A 20,270-nucleotide genomic window follows, 5' to 3' on the forward strand; every position below is an offset into this window, starting at 1 on the left:
AGGCAGAAAAATTATTACTTTTATTGCATTTCAACTCTTTGGTACATTTTTAAAATTCTGTGTGGAAAAAAATAGGAAGAATGCGTAAAGCACGTGCGCCAAGCTGCCATATTTACTTCCAGGAAAACACTTGAATGCTTGAGTTGCAAGCTGAGTTAGTTTTTTTATTTTTATTTTCACCAAGCACTATTTTTACTTGAAAGGAAGATGGACAAAGTATGGTTATTCAGGAAGGCATTTGACAGACACTTTTAGAAAATAAATAACGTGCACCTGTCACTTCCAGGAAAACAAGGGGGTAATTATTGTCGCCAGTGATAATTTTTGAGCTTTCAAGCAAGATTGAGAAGTTTACAAAATGTGTACCCACTGCCATGAGCCTGACAGCTTCTCAATACACCAAGTCTTTTCTGATAAGATGTCTGAGTGCTTGGAAAGCCTGTGATGAGGGATTTGCTTTTAAAAACTTGAGAGAAAGGTGAACTGTTAATCACTGTGGTACATGTATAACTGGATGTACATTTTTGTTAAAATGTTTCAATAAAGCTTTAACATTTCTTTTATAAAGAAATTTATCTTTGAGTCTTGAGGGTCTTTAGGCAAGGTCTACCTTCTGATAATTTCAGGTATATAGTCGTCTCTCTAGTTCTTGGTCCAGTGCTTTGTGCTGAATACAGATTTCTAAATGCTGATTCTGTGTTACTCAGCCATAAGTTGGTAGAATGTACTCATTAAGTATCAGCTTTCTATAAGAGCCCATGATTTACAGAACACTGAGATCTAAGTTGGCATGAAAGAGAATACGCAAGTCCTGAACTTCCAGAGTTTACATCCTAAGGAAGATTAAAAACTTGAAAGGTTCATTTAATTTTCCATATCTAAAGAAAACAATAAAGAAAAAGTGAAAGACCTTGAAGATTAGAGATCACACTCAGAGAAAGGAGATATATCATGCTGCAGTGACTTCAGCATTGCTGTGTTGTTTATCTCCTAGTCTGAGAGCTTTGTTCTCTATCCGCACCACCCCCCTCCCGCCCACCAAAGCTTAAATATCTAAGCTTCTAGGAAGAACACAGACTTTTGTCTAATTTCGACTTGAATAATCCGTGTTTGTAAATTTGGGTCACCATCAGTTATCCAAGTATACTAAGTTAGAGGCTCCAGGTTAGTAAAAGGCCATTTAAAATGGGCAAATTCTTTTAAAATTCATGTAACTTCAACTCCCACTGCCTTCCATAGCATGGTCATACTTACCCTGTGTTTTCAGAAACCTCATCATGGTGCGTCTGTGTGCGCTAAGTTGTTTCAGTCGTGTCTGACTCTTTGTGACCCCGTGGATTGTAGCCTGCCAGGCTCCTCTGTCCATGGGATTCTACAGGCAAGAATACTGGAATGGGTTGCCATGCCCTCCTCCAGAGGATCTTCCCGAACCAGGGATGGAACCCATGTCTTCTGCAGCTCCTACATTGGCAGGCGGTCTTTACTGCTGAGCCACCGGGGAAGCCCCTCATCATGGCACCTTGGACAAATATTGGAGTCTTTGATTATTTTATAATTGTTGTTATGAGATAAGATCTGTGTTAACATTTGGTGTTACAAAGTTGTAAACCATAACTTAAAACAAGTTACAGTATTTTTAAAAAATAATGTCTGGGTTTAGGTTGTTTATACCGTTGCAGTGACTAAGATAAAATTCACCACTTAAGGTAATTGTAAGAACACAGTATGCTTAAATTATTTAGAAATAGATATGAAACTGGAAAATGTTTGGTTTTGTAGCCACGTATGGATGTTTGTATACAAATGTAAACTGATGTTTTACAGCTTGCTAGTCTAGAAACATAAACACACAGTCTGCTCCATCAGTGCTCCTTACTGTGTTTTGTTTGCATTTGTGTGTATTCGTGATCAGTCATGTCTGACCTCTGCGACCCCATGGGATCCTCCCCACCCAGGGATCAAACCTGTGTCTCCTATGTCTCCTGCATTGACAGGCAGATTCTTTACCACTGCTCCACCTGGGAAGCCCTAAGTGTATAAAGAACCTCTACGTTTTGCCTTTGTCAGGTTGTAGAATGTATTGGTGGAGAAGGCGATGGCACCCCACTCCAGTGCTCTTGCCTGGAAAATCCCATGGGCGGAGGAGCCTGGTAGGCTGCAGTCCATGGGGTCGCGAAGAGTCGGACATGACTGAGAGCATTGGAGAAGGAAATGGCAACCCACTCCAGTGTTCTTGCCTGGAGAATCCCAGGGACAGGGGAGCCTGGTGGGCTGCCGTCTATGGGGTTTCACAGAGTTGGACACAACTGAAGCGACTTAGAAGCAGCAGCAGAATGTATTGGAGGGGAAAGAGGAGCTTCCCTAAGAGTTTGTGACCCTAAAATGACTTGAATACCCTGGTGCTGCCCGTATGGATTCCCAGCTCTTCATGCTGGAAATTTTATACCAAAGGGTGACACGAGTCAGCAGTGAATGCCCTCTTTCTGCCAGTGGAAGGAGACGGTCTGAAGCTGTGAGTGTTATCAGTTTTTCTCAGTTTCATGGTTCGTTTCTTTTTGAAGTGGCAGACCACAGCAGGAAAGGCACCCCCTTGGAAACAGAAACTAGTTTTACTTATTTTTAACCTCACCTGGTACTTCAGTTTAGTCGTGTCTGACTCTTTGCAACCCCGTTGATTGCAGCACGCCAGGCCTCCCTGTCCATCACCAACTCCCAGAGTTTACTCAAACTCATGTCCATTCAGTCTGTGATGCCATCCAACCATTTCATCCTCTGTCGTCCCCTTCTCCTCCCACCTTCAATCTTTCCCAGCATTGGGGACTTTTCCAATGAGTCAGTTCTCTGCATCAGGTGGCCAAAGTATTGGAGTTTCAGCTTCAACATCAGTCCTTCCAATGAATATTCAGGACTGATTTCCTTTAGGAGGGACTGGTTGGATCTCCTTGCAGTCCAAGGGACTCTCAAGAATCTTCTTCAACACATTTCAAAAGCATCAGTTCTTCGGTGCTCAATGTTCTTTATAGTCCAAATCTCACATCCATAGATGACTACTGGAAAAACCATAGCTTTGACTAGATGGACCTTTGTTGGCAAAGTAATGTCTCTGCTTTTGAATATGCTATCTAGGTTGGTCATAGCTTTTCTTCCAAGGAGCAAGAATCTTTTAATTTCATGGCTGCAGTCACCATCTGCAGTGATTTTGGAGCCCAAAAAAATAAAGTCTGTCACTGTTTCCACTGTCTCCCCATCTATTTGCCATGAAGTGATGGGACCAGATGCCATGATCTTCGTTTTCTGAATGTTGAGTTTTAAGCCAACTTTTTCACTATCCTCTTTCACTTTCATCAAGAGGCTCTTTAAGTTCTTCTTCGCTTTCTGCCATAGGGGTGGTGTCATCTGCATATCTGAGGTTATTGATATTTCTCCCAACAATCTTGATTCCAGCTTGTGCTTCCTCCAGTCCAGCATTTCTCATGATGTACTCTGCATGTAAGTTAAATAAGCAGGGTGACAACATACAGCCTTGATGTACTCCTTTCCCAATTTGGAACCAATCTGTTGTTCCATGTCCAGTTCTAACTGTTGCTTCTTGACCTATACAGATTTCTCAGGAGACAGGTCAGGTGGTCTGGTATTCCCATCTCTTTAAGAGTTTTCCACAGTTTGTTGTGATCCACACAGATAAAGGCTTTGGCATAGTCAGTAAAGCAGAAGTAGATGTTTTTCTGGAACTCTTTTGCTTTTTTGATGATGCAACAGATGTTGGCAATTTGATCTCTGGTTTCTCTGCCTTTTCTAAATCCAGTTTGAACATCTGGAAGTTCACAGTTCATGTACTTGGGGTACTGGAACTTGGGGATCATCATATCACAACTTCACAGGGTAGATGAGAAGAAAATGTCCCCGGAAAAGATTTGCAATGTGTAAAATGTTCTGCAAATGAAAACGCTATTACTGTTATAATTATCCTCACCCATTATTTCTAGTAGAAGCCTGGTGGGGGGGGGGGGGTGTGTGGCGGATTCTTCTTGTCTAATTACCCAGCCAGGGCTCAGATCATCTCAACAAAGTTCAGCATAAGTGACAAGGGATACATTAAATCCCAAGGCAGTTCATCCCAATATTTTTATGTGATAGAGGATGTGAACTGAGACATATTTATTAGGAAGTTTACAATTAGAGGAAGAAATGATGTAGGAGATATATCTCGGTATCCCACAAGATTGCAAAGGGGTTAAGGTTTTTTTTTTGGATGCGCTGGGTCTTTGTAGCTGCATGTGGGTTTTCTCTAGTTGTGGCCAACAAGGGCTACTACAGCTGAGGTGCACAGGCTTCTCTTGTTGCAGAACATAAGCCCTAGGACATGCAAGCTTCAGGAATTGTGGCAGGCAGGCTCAGTTGTTGTGGCGCACGGACTTAGTTGCTCGGCAGCACGCGGGATCTTCATGAACCAGGGATTGAACCCATGTCTCCTGCATTGGCAGGCAGATTCTTAAACACTGGACCACCAGGGAAGTCCCAGGGGTTAAGGCTGAAAACAGTTTTCAGAGGGTCTTGAAACAGAGTGAGAAGGGGCAGAAGTGAGGAAGGAAGAGGCCTGATGGGGAGGAGAGAGTGACCTGGAGAATGAGTCAGAACGTTTCCAGTCTGGGCCCCAGAGGCTGCTTGGACTGAGGCTCTGCTTGCCTGACCGACTCAGAGAGGGCCTGGGGCAACCGGGGTTCTTTGGAGTGAGGACAATTCTTGCGTGTTCTCTTCTGGTCCCTTTTTGCCTCTCTTTGCCACTCTCAAAAAATCTAGTCCTTCCACACTTATCGTCAGGGGTCAGGTGATGGCTTCATGGGCCTGGGGGGCATCTATGATAGCATCTTTTCAGTTGCTGTCCAGAGCCCAGAGCAGGCTGCGAAAGGGAAGGGCCTTGAGTCTTCATGAAGAGATAACAGGCTTAACACCCTAAGACCTGACTGGTGACTGACATGCATGGGCCCAGTCCCTGGTTACTCAGGGCAGTGGGATGTGGGAGGGACAGACTGAGGCAGTGGACCCTCTCCCTACTTCATGACTGCCCCAAGGAGGGGATGGCGGAAGCCATGCAGAGACCAGCTGCTGGGTCTGTGGAAACACAGGCAGCTCTCTGTCCTGTAAGTGAGGAAGCCACTGTTCAGTGGGGCTGACTTCACGTGAAGGAGTTTCTCCCAGGGCAGAGCGGCTTGTGTGGGCTGTTAGTGGACTGTCCACTGTACTCTGAGCTGCCTGTCACATGAAGTGGGCATGTGTGGTCCTGGCCGGTTCATCGCAATGGCACTGAGTCATCTAGGGATGGCATGATGGCCTTCTGGTTTGAGCGGAGTCCACAGTTCTGGGCGAGTCTCCTCACTCTTGTGGAGGAAAGGGTCTGGGCGGTGCTTACAGACTCTGTGTGGTTGAACCGTCCAGGTCAGGTACAGCAATCTTTGCCAACACGAAGAGTAACCCAGAAGCAATAATAAACAATCTATTTAATATGTATTGCAATTAATTCAAGGGAGCAGCCCATTATGGACTCTGAAATGTTATGTCCTATCAAGGGTGAGGGTGGAATACTTTAGCCAAAAAAAAAAAGGAAGGTTTTTTCTTCTTTTCTTGGTTGTGTTTCTTGTTCTCAGAGGTGTTGGGCGGGCGTTGGGAGGAAGGAACGCTTATCCTCACCATCTTTCCAATGGTCTCCTGCCAGGGTGATCAGTGCTCGCTGTGGACTTTTAGTTCAGGTGAAAGGCAGGTTTCTAACTCTCTGAGATGCCTTCCACAGAGGTGTGTAGGAAGTGGTCAAGAAGAAGTGTCAGGGATGGGTGGAATGCATTTAAAGAACTTTCTAATTACTTGTTATTGTTACAACTGACCACAGCAGCTTATCACTTTGTGGTTGATTTTTCTCTTTCTGAACTAACGTATGAATCCCCAGAAGAAAATGAACTGTGCAATGTTGGGCTGAACTACACCAAAATTCAAGGTGAGAGGCTTTAGAAAGACACATGGCTTGGTGGGGAGCAGGGACCCTGGAAGGGACTGGAGGCCCAAGGTGGGGACAGAACCTGCCGCTGTGGGGCTGTGTCCACAGTCCGGGCCCACAGGCTGAGTCTGGTCCCTGTTTCACTGGGACATGGCCACGCCCAACTGCATTGTCTGGGGCGCTTTCAGCCCGCAACGGTGGATGTGATGAAATCAGACAAATTTCGGTGCCTGAAACGGTGGCTCTCTGGTCTTTGGCAAAGTCTGCTGACCCCCTGGTCTATGTTATTTAACAAATCAGTGAGCAGCTTGCATCAAGGACCCTCTACATGTCAGTAGGCACCCTTGGTGTCTGTTGTAAACACACAATGGACTGGAAGGGGGACAGGACGAAGCCTTGTTACTCAGTTCAAGGAATAATAATCTGGTCAAGTGGACAACGATTAACATATGTGGAAAGACCGGGGCAGTAAAAGACAATATATAATCAAGGGTTAAGTTGTGACACATAGGTAAGCACTAGGGTTTGCAGAAAAGAAGGGAGGGTTGGCAAGAGCCCCAGTGGCTGGAGAAGGTGATACTAATGGAATGAAGTTCTAGGACAAACGCAAGGTGGACGCCCCTTGGGATCCTCCGGGATTGGACTCTATTCCCACTCTTGTCATCTAAGTCACTGAGACTTTTGGCCTCGTGTTTACGGGATGCTTTAATGACCAGAAATATATCTGAGCCCCTTGAGCTGACTGATTTTTCTAGGATTTGGGATTCCTTCAATCTCCCTCATGGCTTCCTAGGTGGCTCAGTGGTAAAGAATCCGCCTGCTAATTCAGGAGAGTCAGGTTCTATCCTGGGGTCAGGAAGATGCCCTGGAGAAGGGCATGGCAACCGACTCCAGTATTCTTGCCTGGAGAATCTCATGGACAGAGGAGCTTGGCGGGCTACAGTCCATGGGGTCACAAAGAGTCAGACACGACTGAGCAGGCACACAGACTCCCTAAACTTCAGAGGATTTAATCTCATTACCGTGGCATGATGTCGTTCTTTTTTGGAGACAATACACTGCTGTGATCTTGGGGTCAGAGGCTGGGGTCTGGTCCCCTCTACACTGTGGAGCCTTGAAGACTCTCGAGCATTCTGGACCTCAGCTTCTGCATCTGCAGAATAAGGACAATGGTAATGTCTGCCTCTTCACATGGTCATGAGACAGGAAAGGCATGTGAAGTTCAGACTATATGAGGCATGGCTCCGTGGATGGTCCGCCACTGGCCCCTGCTCTGGGTGACAGCAGGGTTTATGTCTGTCCTGGACAAGAGAGCCGTCCTCGCTTCCAGAACAAAAACGGCTGCTGCACTGTTTATTAAGGCACTTTGAGCAGAGAACAAAGCACATTACTGCAAAGTGCAAATAACCTCTCCTCACTGTTTAGGTTACTGACGGGCGTGAGTCTTAATTTTCCACATGATGGCCATTGCCAGGCCCCCAACTCACTTCTGTGGTGTCCTGGAGATCCTGGGACAGGACTTGGGTCTACACCTGCAGGAATCATGGCTGGTGTTCTCGGGGTGCCTGCTCCCTCCAGAAGCCAGGCGGATTGGCAGTGTGATGGTCTCGTGGATGGTAGTGGGTACTTTCCTGCATTTTCATCCATGTCTTCCATTGTGGACGGAATTACGTTGAAAGCAGACGGGTTCTCCTGATGTGTGATAAGGAGATGCTAGCACTTACTTTTGTGACTGTTGTGAGCCTTGCTGAATGAGCCCTCTGAGACACTCTGTTTGCTGTCATCACAGAACACGAGGCTTTAAACCAGGGTCTGAGTGTCCAGGGCTGGCTCTGCTTCCTCTGTGGACAAAGCCTGACAGCAGCCTTGCCTGTCTCCCTGGAGGTTACTCGAAGATGAAAGACAGAGTGATCACTGCGTTTCCTGTTGGTGACAAACGGCCTCTGCTGTGCTCGACCTTCACTGCTGATTGTGGACACTCGGGGAGCCTGCTTAAGGTGGGACGAGGCAGTGGGGGCTGCCTCTGAGGCCTTTCAAACTAATACACTAATTTTTTTTTAAATTGAAATATGGTTGATTTTGGAGAAGGAAATGGCAACCCATTCCAGTATTCTTGCCTGGAGAATCCCATGGACAGGGGAGCCTGGGGGGCTACAGTCTGTGGGGTCACAAAGAGTCGGATGGGACTGAAGCAGCTTAGCACGATAGTTGGTTTACGATGTCATGTCAGTTTCACATGTACAGCAAAGTGATTCACTTATACGCTCACATATACTCTTTTTCAGATTCTTTTCCATTGTAGTTATTACAAGATATTGAGTATAGTTTCTTGTGCTATACAGTAGGTCCTTATTGTTTATCTATCTTAAAATACATTTCTTTTTCCTTTTTCTTTTTTTGCCACGCTGTGCAGCAAGCAGGATCCTAGTTCCCTGACCAGGAATGGAACCGGTGCCCCCAGCGTTGGGAGCATGGAATCCTAACCATTGGCCCACCTGGGAAGTCCCTAAAGTAAATTTTTTAAGAACCTCAAACACTGAAGTCACTGTGTGATTTTGTTTGCTTTTATGAAGGATGACATGGGCTTGGTAAGAAAGTAAGAAACCGTCAGAAAAAGCAAACACCTTTAATTAGCTTGAATTAGCCATATTTAGCGTAAACTGGCAGAGAAGGCAACGGTGACCCACTCCAGTACTCTTGCCTGGAAAATCCTATGGGCGGAGGAGCCTGGTAGGCTGCAGTCCATGGGGTCGCTAAGAGTTGGGCACGACTGAGTGACTTCACTTTCACTTTTCACTTTCATGCATTGGAGAAGGAAATGGCAACCCACTCCAGTGTTCTTGCCTGGAGAATCCCAGGGACAGGGGAGCCTGGTGGGCTGCCATCTATGGGGTCGCACAGTTGGACATGACTGAAGTGACTTAGCAGCAGCAGCAGCGTAAACTGGGAGTGTCCTCAGAGTGGTCCTCACTGCAGCCCCTGTATCAAAAGACGAGCCCCTTGGGTTCAGATCTGGCTCAGCTCGGGTGGGGGGGGGGATGGGGACAGTTTACTATCCTGTGTAGACGTCGGCTTCCTTCCCTGTGGAATGAGGTTTTTAATGGTCCTGACTTTGTAGGATTTTTGTTGAGAATCAAGCAAAAAAAATGCAAGAGCCAAAACATATCAAGTACTTAATAAAAATAAATGACTGAGATGTTATTTGTTAATAGCAGAACACGGTGAGGCTTCGGGCCTCCTGATTTCCAGGTAATGCTCTTTCCAATGCGGTCATTTATCAAGGCCCATGGTGATCAATTTAGTGCAAAATGGGGCGCTTTGTCCTTTACAGTGACGCCGATGGCCTTGTTTCTTATCCCTTATTTTTAAGGCCTCTTAAGCTTCAGTGTATTTCGGTGTCTCCCGCTTAATATAATTCATTTGTTTATCTGTTCATTCAGTTGTTCTCTGATTTGACGAACATCTGTTGGGTGTCTCTTAGGTGCCAAGTGCTGTTTAAATATCATCAATATAACAAATAAATTAAATATAGATCCTGCTTTCCAGGAGTTTAAAGTTTAATGGAGGAAAACCAGTAAAACAAATGATTGTACCGTGTGTTCATTATGACAGATTTGTAAAAAAAAAAAAAAAAAGTTCTAAGAACAGTTTCCAGTTCTCCAGGCAATCTGGGAAAACAAAAAATTATTCCAGTTTTGCTGTTAACTAAAGTGACAGATCAACCCAGTGGACACAAGGCTGAGCAAACTCTGGGAGGTGGTGGAGGATAGGGAAGCCTGGCGAGCTGCAGTCCATGGGTTCACAGAGAGTCGGACACAACTGAACGACTGAACATCAACAAAGGTGAGCAGAGTCTGATTTAATTGATACAGGATGTGACCTGAGCGTGGGGAATTTTTCAAGCTCCAGGGTGATTTAAATGTGCATCAGAGTATGGGAACCTCTGATTTAGAAGCTTCCTGCTCGTTAAGGATAGAACTTAGGTACAACAGACCAGAGACAGCATCTGACTGGGCCTTTGGGACTTGACAGTGGGTTGCACTTGAAGGTTTTTAAAGGAGAAGTGACACCTACGTCTCAGAAAGATGATTCTGGCTGTAATGTGGGGAGGGACAGGGCCGGAAACAGAGTACAGGGAGTCAGGGTGACTGAGATGTTTGCTTCTGTTGTTTTTCAGCTTTGAGATTTAATCACTGCCTTCTCGCTAAACGTCTAGGGAATTCTGCTGATACTTAGAAGGTTGGTTTTTAAATGAGGGTGGCTCCTTCAAGAGCCCTCAGCCATGTATGGGTTTCAGAATGACATGGAGATGAATTACTACTCGTATAAAAATAAAAGGGCACAGATAGATTTTGTAATTACTTGGGTAATCTTGGCAATCATTACGCTCCCAAACAGACCTTTCAGAGGGAGGGCAGAGAAGGGGTGGGGCGGCTGCTGACGCTGATTCAATTACCTGGATGATGGCCAAGCACCCACTTAACATTGTGATTCGGAGATGGCTGTTGTTCTGTGTTTTCTCCTTTATCTACTGCTTCCAGTCATCAAAACACAATTTTACTGTTGTTGGATCTGCTCACACGTCTCTGCTGGTGACGCCTGGATTCATTCCCCTCGAGCTCCATCACGTTCAGTCAGTTGTCAGTTGAGTCCTGACGCTGACTCAGTGGGAGGATAAGAAGCCTCATAGGACAAGCCTGGCAGGAAAGCCCCTCTTGGCTGGAAGGCTCACCCGACTTAGACAAAGCGTCAGCTACTTTCCAAATGGACGCAAGACTCATGTCCCCTCAGAGTGAGGTCCTGAGCACTTTTCACAGCTCTTAACATATAAAGAGCATTCTGAACTCAAGGGACTGAAAACCAAGCCACTGGCCAGTCTGCAGACCCCAAAACAACACATCAAAGGCAGATAGGTGGCTTTTTCTGGTTTTCCTGCTGTAAATACCCTCGCCGTGACTCGATTTGGAATAACAGCATGATCCTGGCCGGATGTAGGCCTGGGGAAGACATGGAGGGCCACGGCGGGAGGTGTTTCCGCCACACAGACGTGATGGAGTGAACTCCGAGAACAGACACGACACTAAATGCAGTAAGACGGTTGGGAAGTGATGAGCTTCTGAGTATTTCTTCCCTTTGTTTTGAATGTCATCATCTGTTTAGTTGTAGGAGGACGTAACTCAGTTTTAATGCTGGCTCTATCTGACAATTGGTTCACACACTTTCTGGAAATGCAGCACTCTCCTCTCCGAGGTGGTTCAAGCCAGCTCCACATGCCTCTTCTAGGAAAAGGGGAGTCAGGGTGTCAAGAGGTGTTGGGGGTTAAAATGAAGGGGCCCCCAACCATGAAGTTCAGGGCTGTGGACAAACAGCCTCACCGTCAGCTGGGATGAGCCAGGCCTGGCGTTGCCCGGACAGGAGTGCTGTTGCAGGGTGAATTGGGCCCCCGTCTAAACCAGTGTGATTCAACCAACTTGAGGGGGGAAAACTCAGTTGAGGGGCTTCCCTGGGGGCTCAGTGGTGAAGAATCTTGCCAACACAGAAGACACAGATTCAGTTTCGGATCCAGGAAGATCCCACGTGCCTCGAAGCAACTAGGCCTGTGCACCACAATTTATGGAGCCTGTGCCCTAGAGCCCGTGCTCTGCAACAAGAGAAGCTACTGCAATGAGAAGCCCACTTGCTGCAACGAGAGAGTAGCCCCCGCTCTCTGCAACGAGAGAAAACGAAGACTGTGCAGCAATGAAGACTCAGCACAGCCAAAAGTAAAAAATAAATAGAATAAAATTATTTGAAAAACGAATAAAAAACTCAGTTCAGCTTGACCCTTACCTGGCAGGGACAAAGAACTTGGCTTAAGATGTAGCAAATCTGATTCTAAACACAGTGCTGGAATGTCCACATGAGCAGAACCATCAGGTGAAACAAAAGTAGAGCCTTCCCCTAACCATCAGGCTGGGGTTTCTGTCCTAATCTGCTCTCTTACCAACCTGCGAGCTGCAGTCCCAAGCCCATTAAAAAGAAAAAAATTTTTTAACCTTCCCTTGAACTTTGCATAAGGAGGGAGTGAGAGCCATCTCCTCCACTGAGAGGTATGAATCTGTGGATGCTACTGAAGGCATGCCTTCCCAGGTGGCGCAGTGGGTGAAGAATCTGCCTGCAATGCAGGAGACTCAGGAGACGAGGGTTCGATCCCTAGGTTAGGAAGATCCCCTGGAGAAGTGAATGGCTACCCACCTCAGTATTCTTGCCTGGAGAAGCCCAGGAACAGAGGAGCCTGGCGGGCTACGGTCCATGGAGTCTCAAGACAGACAGGACTAAGCTCAAAGGCACAGAAGCAGAGGCCAGACAGTGACTCCGTAGAGCTGTGACTCTGGCTGCCAACAGTGTGAGGCTGGATGGGGCAGCCGGAGGGCTTGTGGGAAAGAAGGGAGGGGAGAGACCTGAGCTTGAGGAGGGGGCTGGAGTGGGATGGCCTCTGATGGGCATGTTCTCTGTGCAAGGGGACCCGCTAGCCAGAGCATGATTGATCTGCTCACAGGTTTTTTTGGTTTGATTGTGCTCTTAATGTGTTAAATAATATTTAAAATGAAATATGTACCTACACGTCTTTAATAGTTCGCACTTAATGATGTCTGTAAGATTTCAATGGTAGATGGTTTTCCGTTCCTACAGGCGTGCTTAGTCGCTCACTCACATCCGACTCTTTGTGACTTCATGGACTGTAGCCCGAAAAGCTCCTCTATCCATGAGGTTTTTCAGTTGATAATACTGGAGTGGGTTGCCATTTCCTCCTCCAGGGGACCTTCCTGACCCAGGGATCAAACTCATATCTCCTGAGTCTCCTGCATTGCAGACGGAGTCTTTACCCACCGAGCCATCTGGGAAGCCCGTTCTTACGTGTAGACCTTGCTTTACTACGCTTCACAGACGTTAGAAATGAAGGTTCGTAGCATCCCTGTGTCGAGAAGAGTTTTTTCCAACTGCATTTGCTCACTTTGTGTTTCATGTCACTTTAGTAATTCCTGCAACATTTCATACTTTCTCATCACTATTCTATTTATTATGGTGACCCATGATCAGTGATCTTTGCTGTTACTACTGCCAAAAAATTATGACTCGCTGAAGGCTCAGAAGATGGTGAACATGCTTCAGCAATAAAGTATTTTTAATTAACATATGAACATGTTCTTATAGATACAGTGCTATTGCACACTCAACAGACGAAAGTGTAGACATAATTTATATGTGCTGAGAAACCAAAATGTTCTTGTGACTTGCTTTATTGTGATATTCAATTTATTGCAGTGGTCTAAAACAGAACCTACTGTATCTCTGAAGTCTGCTTATTTCTCATGTTTTTAAATTTTCTGTAGAGAGGAACTGGGGCTTCCCTGATGGCTCAGTGGTAAAAAACCCGCCTGCCAGTGCAGGAAACGTGGATTCGATCCCTGAGTTGGGAAGATCCCCAAGAGTAGGAAATGGCAGCCCACTTCAGTATTCTTGCCTGGAGAATACCATGGACAGAAGATCCTGGTCCATGGGGTTGCAAGGAGTCTGACACGACTGAAGAGACTTAGCACCTACACACATCAGTATATTTTATTTTTTGTTACTTACAAACTGAGGTTCTTCTGTAATTTTTTTTTTTTTGGCTCCTGTTTTTAACTTTTCTAATTGGAATAATAAATCAATCAAAAGTGAAAAAAAGGACTATTTGTGACATCTGGGGGGGCGTGTACAATATAATATACATTCTGGGAGAACACCATCAAAATGTGTGTGCTGCTACATTTTAAAAGAAAAACTGAAACTGCAAAGTGATTCTTTTCCTTCAGGTTTTATGGGTTTAAAAAAAGTGGAGAAAGAGCTTTCTAATGTGTTCTTGCTGTTCCCCAAAGAAAGGTACCGTGATGCTTGACTAAATTCAACTGAGTTTTTCTGTTTGTTTACTGATGTCAGGCCAGCAATCTGCAAAATGACGACAGGGGTTGGGGGTGGAGTTCGGGATAGTGTCTCCCGTATAATCTCTCTTCCAGCTTGAGACCAGTCCCAGAGGAGTGCCTCGCCCCCCGGGTGGTACACGCCATCCAAATAGCACAGCAAGGGGCTGGGGAGAATATTCCTTCCCTATTGTATGGCATTTGCCCATACCACATAATTGTAAGTTAATTGGTTCAGATGCTCCATCTTCTCTGAAGGAGACCAATCTGTCTCCCCTCCATCTCTCTCCTGAGCCTTTCCTGTTTGTTAAGCACCTCGGCTTTAATGCCTAAATGCTTCACAGCCAATCTGCGGATCCCCTCGACTCCCAGATACTGAAAATAAATTATGCTGTGGCCGCTATTTATATATTCCTGTTTGTCTGGGCCTCTGAGTTTCGGGTTGTCGGCAGCCTTGAACGTTGCATCATAGCAGTTGTATAATCTCTTCCCAGCACTGCAGCAAACTTGAATTTCTAAATGCCTGGAGAGTGAGCGGGGAGAATGGTGTTGACCTGAGCCTGGATGTTCTAAACACAGGTTTCCTTCCCTGGGGGAGGTCTCTTCTGGTTGATCTTTCCAGAACGAGGATGAGAGACTCATATTCTCCCTGACATTTCTTGCCCAGTTATTTATTGACCAAGTTTAATTATAGGGACCCAGTAAGAAAACAGTATCACGTTTATGAAGAATGAAGTGGTGCTACCGTGGTTGATAGAAAATCCTTATAGATCATCCAGCCTCATCATTTCAGGGCTCTTTAGAGAAAACACACATGTTCAGAATTGGACAGCTTGTCCCCCAAGAGGGCTCTGCTGGGCTGGTGGCACTCAGAAGTTGGTTTTAGAGGGATTCTTCCCTGAAACCTTTACTAACTCAGCACAAGGCCACCGACACAGAGGAGCAGCTCTGAGCAAAGGGACAGAGGATTCTAAGTCACCCCTCAGTGTTAAAGGATGTCTCAGGAGTGGTGCTTGGAATGCAGGCTTTCAGGTTTCAGTTGCAAAAGAACTTTGTGAATATCTGTTCAAGTGGTTTTCAAACTGTGTTCCACAGAGTCCTGGGGTTCCAGGGAAGTGTTCCAGGAACTGCTCAGGTCGTGGGGAGGGGGTCTGCACCCTCCCTCCTCCACCTGAAGCCGGAACTGCTCCTCGCTTTCATATGCTTTATAGATTGGGCTTCTGAGTCAAGCTTCATTTTAAGAATGGTACAAAAGCCAAGACATGGAAGCAACCTAAATGTCCATGGACAGATGACTGGATAAAGAAGATGTGGTACACATGCACAATGGATTACTAAGTCATAAAAAAGGGTGAAATTACGCAATTTGCAACAACATGGATGGACCTAGAGGTGATCATACCAAGTGAAGTAAGTCAGAGAAAGAAAAATGCCATATGATATCACTTATATGTGGAGTCTAAAAAAATGATACAAATGAATAGAGCTATGATATAGAAATAGACTCACAGACATAGAAAACAGATTTATGATCGCCAGTGGGGAGGGGGAGTGGATGACGGATGGACTGGGAGTTTGGGATTAGCTGATGCAAAGTATTATATACAGGATGGGAAAGCAACAAGGTCCTACTGTAAAGCATAGGGAACTATATTCAATATCCCATGATAAACCACTGTGAAAAGAATATATAAAAAAGAATATCTATATGTATATAACTGAGTCACTTTTGCTATATAGCAGAAATTGGTACAACATAGTAAATCGTATAGCACAACTATACTAATAATATATAATAAAATAAATTTGTTTTTAAAAGAATGAATTCTGCTACTTGAAAAGTCAGTGTTAGTCGCTCAGTCATGTCCGACTCTTTGTGACCCCATGGGCTTCTCTGTCCAGGGGATTCTCCAGGCAAGAATCCCAGAGTGGGTAGCCGTTCCCTTCTCTGGTAGATCTTCCTGACCCAGGGATTGAACCCGCATTGCACGCAGATTCTTTATCATCTGAGCCGCCTTAAATAGTTGGAAAACCATTTCTCTTGTTCAACTTCCCTTTATTACAGACGAGGGTTTTGCTGCCCAGAGAGGTTTATAATCTGCCTGAAGTCACACATCGATGATCAAGATGGGTCTAGGACACTGACCTCCTGTCCATCAGTCCAATGCTCTTAAATTTCCCCAGTGACCATTAGATCCCTCCATGTGGCCAGGACCAGCACAGACATATCAGCACAATCTGAGAATTAAAACAGAACCTAAGAGAAAGTGGGTCCCGTTCACGAAGAGGTGGGAAAGCTGGCTCTGGACACGGCCACTCTGGGCTCCAGCCCGTTATCTACCTCTTCAGCTTCTGACCACATGTCAGCACCTATGACAATGAAATATACCAAGGCAATCTGCATGCCAATGGTGTGGCCAGAGGTAAATACCCGACAAGCGTTTGCTTATTTACAACTTGGTACCATCAGGCTTTTTGAAGCCTGGCTTCCTGTAACTTACCCTTAGACGTGCTGCTGCCTGTTGATCCTCTGACGTCTGGGGCTGTGGATGAGCATGTTTGTACAGATTTCCCACGTGTCTTTAGCACCATCATAATGTGGCGGGAGGGACAGGAACACAGGCTGAGGCCACAAGATTGGAAATGACTTGCTGTGTCTCCGGGGGTTTTCCAAACACAGGGCAGGAAGGAGTCACAGCCCTGGGGGCCCAGTCTACCCAGAAACCACTGCTTGTTGTTGGGACTGACGTATTTGTGTTGCACTTAAAACATTTTATTACTTTATTGTGGCAAAATCGACTTAACACAAAATGAGAGAGCTTACTGTGTCCAATTCAGTGGCATTAAGGACATTTGCGGTGTGGGACCATCCTTCTCTCCAGACCCAAGGTGCTCTTGTCCTTTCTGGAGGGACCCCTGGGCCTTTGGCGGCCACAGTCTCCGTCCCCCGATGCCCAACCCCTGTCCACCTCTGATCTCCCTCTGTCTCTGTACTGGATGCACTGTCTCTGCCTGTTATGGATTTTTCGTATTGTGGAGTCACACAGTCTGTGGACTTCTGTTGCCGGCTTGTCCACTAAGCACGGTGTTTGCAGGTTTGTCCACTGCAGCTTGGGCCAGCACCTCATTCCTTTTCACACTCTTTATGTGGCCTCTTGGTTCTATCCCCCCCACCCCCCATCCCCATGTACTCCATGAAGTGGGGCAAGCTGGCTGTCGTTTGGTTTTCTGTTCACACTTTCTCCCTCTATCCACTCTGGTCTTTGCTGAGGGGCCCTGCTGTGGCTCCATTCCTTTCTACAAATCTACTCCCAGTCTCTCGGGGCAGTAGACCCAGGATAGAGGGAGTCCCTTCCTGCTGCTCAGGCCTGTGCAGGTGCCCAGGTATTTGTGGGCTGACCTCTGGGGCAGGAAGAAGGGAAGAAGGGAGGGGACAGTTCGGTCCCTGGGGATTTCCTGGGTTTGCATAGACCCACCTGGAAGTGACTTCCCTGGTAGCTCAGCTAGTAAAGAATTTGCCTGCAATGTAGAAGATCCCGGTTTAATTCCTGGGTCAGGAAGATCTGCTGGAGAAGGGATAGGCTACCCACTCCAGTATTCTTGGGCTTCCCCGGTGACTCAGCTGGTAAAGAATCCGCCTGCAATGTGGGAGACCTGGGTTCGATCCCTGGGTTGGGAAGATCCCCTGGAGAAGGAAAAGGCTACCCACTCCAGTATTCTGGCTTGGAGAATTCCATGGACTGTATAGTCCATGGGGTTGCAAAGAGTCAGACACGATTGAGCGACTTTCACTTTCACCTGGAAGTGGAGCATCTCACTGTATCAGCCACCTCTGCCGGCTGGTTGTCACATCCCCGGCTGGGAAGGGGAGCCCTCGCTGGCACACAGGCTCACTGGGTCTTGGCCATTACATGGCAAAGCAGGTTACATGGCACTGAGTTGTCATCATGGCCTGATGGGGGAGTGATCCGTTTGTTAATGGGTGAGTTCCTGGTCTGTAAGGATGAATGTCTGAACTGCAGAGGAAAGATTAAAAAAAATCATATGGGCATTCTCATCAGGCCCACTAATCCCTATTTTAAGCTTGGATCCAGTACTGAGGAATCTCTGCACCCTCCCTTGGAGTCAATTATGGTCCATTTCTTCACATTTTACATCAGTTAAAGGAACATCGTCAAGATAAAATCTTGCCCAACATAGTTTTTTTTTTTTTTTTTTGGTTTTAATTTCCTGACTCTAGCAAACCAAGAATTTCATAGATTTCTTTCTTTTTTTTTTTTTTTTTTTTACCAAAAATGTACTTTTCGATCCAGGTTTCGTAGGTTAGGTTTTTATTTGGGCTGTGACCCCAGGCTGGGCGGCTGTCCCCCGTGGTTGTCAGGCGGCCCCGGCAGCTGCATTTCGTCTGCATGCTGGGGCCTGCACCCTGGTCCATGGGGTGCTGGTGAAGCTGAGTCTGCCTTGTTGGTGGGATTATTGGTGCTGATCTCAGGGCCCAGGCACGGGCCACAGCAAGGCAGAGCTGCCCACACGGGCTCAGTGAGTTCAGGGAAGGCAGCCAGGGATCTGACAGGAGCAGGGCTCCAGTGAGCAGGAGGCCACAGTCCACAGGGCTGACCCTGTGGATAGGCAGGGCTGGGTATCCAGGTAGCATGAGCTTGAATGAGAGTAGCCAAGACAGAAAGGACCCGACATGGACTTTTGTACCAGACAGGAGGTCGGTAGCAGGTGGATGGTCAGTGGGAGGATGGCATGCTGGGGACCATGCCGGTGATGCTAGGTCCCAGGGCAGAGGCAAGCTCCAGGCTCAGCTCTTCTGCCTCTCCTTGCCTGTGTCAGGCAAGGCCCTGCAGGTGGGTGTCAGAGGCTGGAAGGCCAGCCAGGTCCCCACAGCTGCATCTCAACCCTGATGGAGGATGGAGAACCTTCAGTTCAGTTCAGTTCAGTTGCTCAGTCGTGTCTGACACTTTGCGACCCCATGGACTGCAGCACACCAGGCCTCCCTGTCCATTGGCAACTCCTGGAGTTTATTCAAACTTGTGTCCATTGAGTTGGTGATACCCTCCAACCATCTCATCCTCTGTCGTCCCCTTCTCCTCCTGCCTTCAATCTTTCCCAGCATCAGGGTCTTTTCAAGTGAGTCAGTTCTTCACATCAGGTGGCTAAAGTGTTGGAGTTTCAGGTTCAGCATCAGTCCTTCCAATGAATATTCAGGACTAATTTCCTTTAGGGTGGACTGGTTGGATCTCCTTGCAGTCCAAGGGACTCAAGACTCTTCTCCAACACCACAGTTCAAAAGCATCAATTCTTCTGTGCTCAGCTTTCTTTATAGTCCAACTCTCACATCCATACGTGACTACTGGAAAAACCATAGCCTTGACTAGACAGACCTTTGTTGGCAAAGTAATGTCTCTGCTTTTTAATATGCTGTCTAGGTTGGTCATCAGAGAAGGCAATGGCAACCCACTCCAGTACCCTTGCCTGGAAAATCCCATGGATGGAGGAGCCTGGTGGGCTGCTGTCCATGGGGTCGCTAAGAATCGGACACAACTGAGAGACTTCACTTTCACTTTTCACTTTCATGCATTGGAGAAGGAAATGGCAACCCACTCCAGTGTTCTTGCCTGGAGAATCCCAGGGACGGGGAGCCTGGTGGGCTGTGGTCTATGGGGTCGCACAGAGTTGGACATGACTAAAGCAACTTAGCAGCAGCAGGTTGGTCATAGCTTTTCTTCCAAGGAGCAAGCGTCTTTTAATTTCATGGCTGTAGTCACCATCTGCAGAGAACCTTCAGAGATCACCTAATGTCGTTCTGTGGTCACACAGGCATATGGAGTCTGCTGCTCACCTGCCTGTGGTGACCTTGGCCCTCCTTACCAGGCAGACCCTCTCCTCATCCTGAAAACTGGACGATCCAAAGGGTCAGACACCCTCACTCTCCTAGGGGTCCAGCCTGTCTCCTTTCTCATCACTGTGGTCTTAGCACAGGGAACTCAAAGGCCTATCCTGCTCCCCTGCCATCCAGGTGGGTTTGGGCTGCTACCTGTGGACCAGGTGTGGGTTTTCCACCTGTCTCATCCCCCCTTTCTGGCCCTGTGCCAGGGCCTAAAGAAAGTTCCACTTTCATTTCCATGCTTATTTTCTCTGGAAATGAAGTTTAAAAGTCAGAATGCTTGGTTCTCTTCTCTCCCATTTCCCCTTGCTCTGCAGCAAAGTGAAAGGCGAACGTGTTAGTTGCTCAGTTGTGTCTGACTCTTTGCAACTCTATGGACTGTAGCCCGCCAGCCTCCTCTATCATGGAATTCTCCAAGCAAGAATACTGGAGTGGGTTGCCATTCCCT

The 20,270-nt window shown here is 46.7% G+C and overlaps 1 protein-coding gene across 14 annotated transcripts in view; it reads left to right on the forward strand.

Annotated features, from left to right (window-relative positions):
• CACNA1C (calcium voltage-gated channel subunit alpha1 C) overlaps positions 1–20,270 on the forward strand; it is a 459,914-nt gene that overhangs the window by 23,614 nt on the left and 416,030 nt on the right. The gene's annotated exons all lie outside the window — the stretch shown is intronic.

The sequence above is a fragment of the Bos javanicus genome, chromosome 5 (assembly GCF_032452875.1).
Source record: "Bos javanicus breed banteng chromosome 5, ARS-OSU_banteng_1.0, whole genome shotgun sequence".
NCBI classification, from domain to species: domain Eukaryota; kingdom Metazoa; phylum Chordata; class Mammalia; order Artiodactyla; family Bovidae; genus Bos; species Bos javanicus.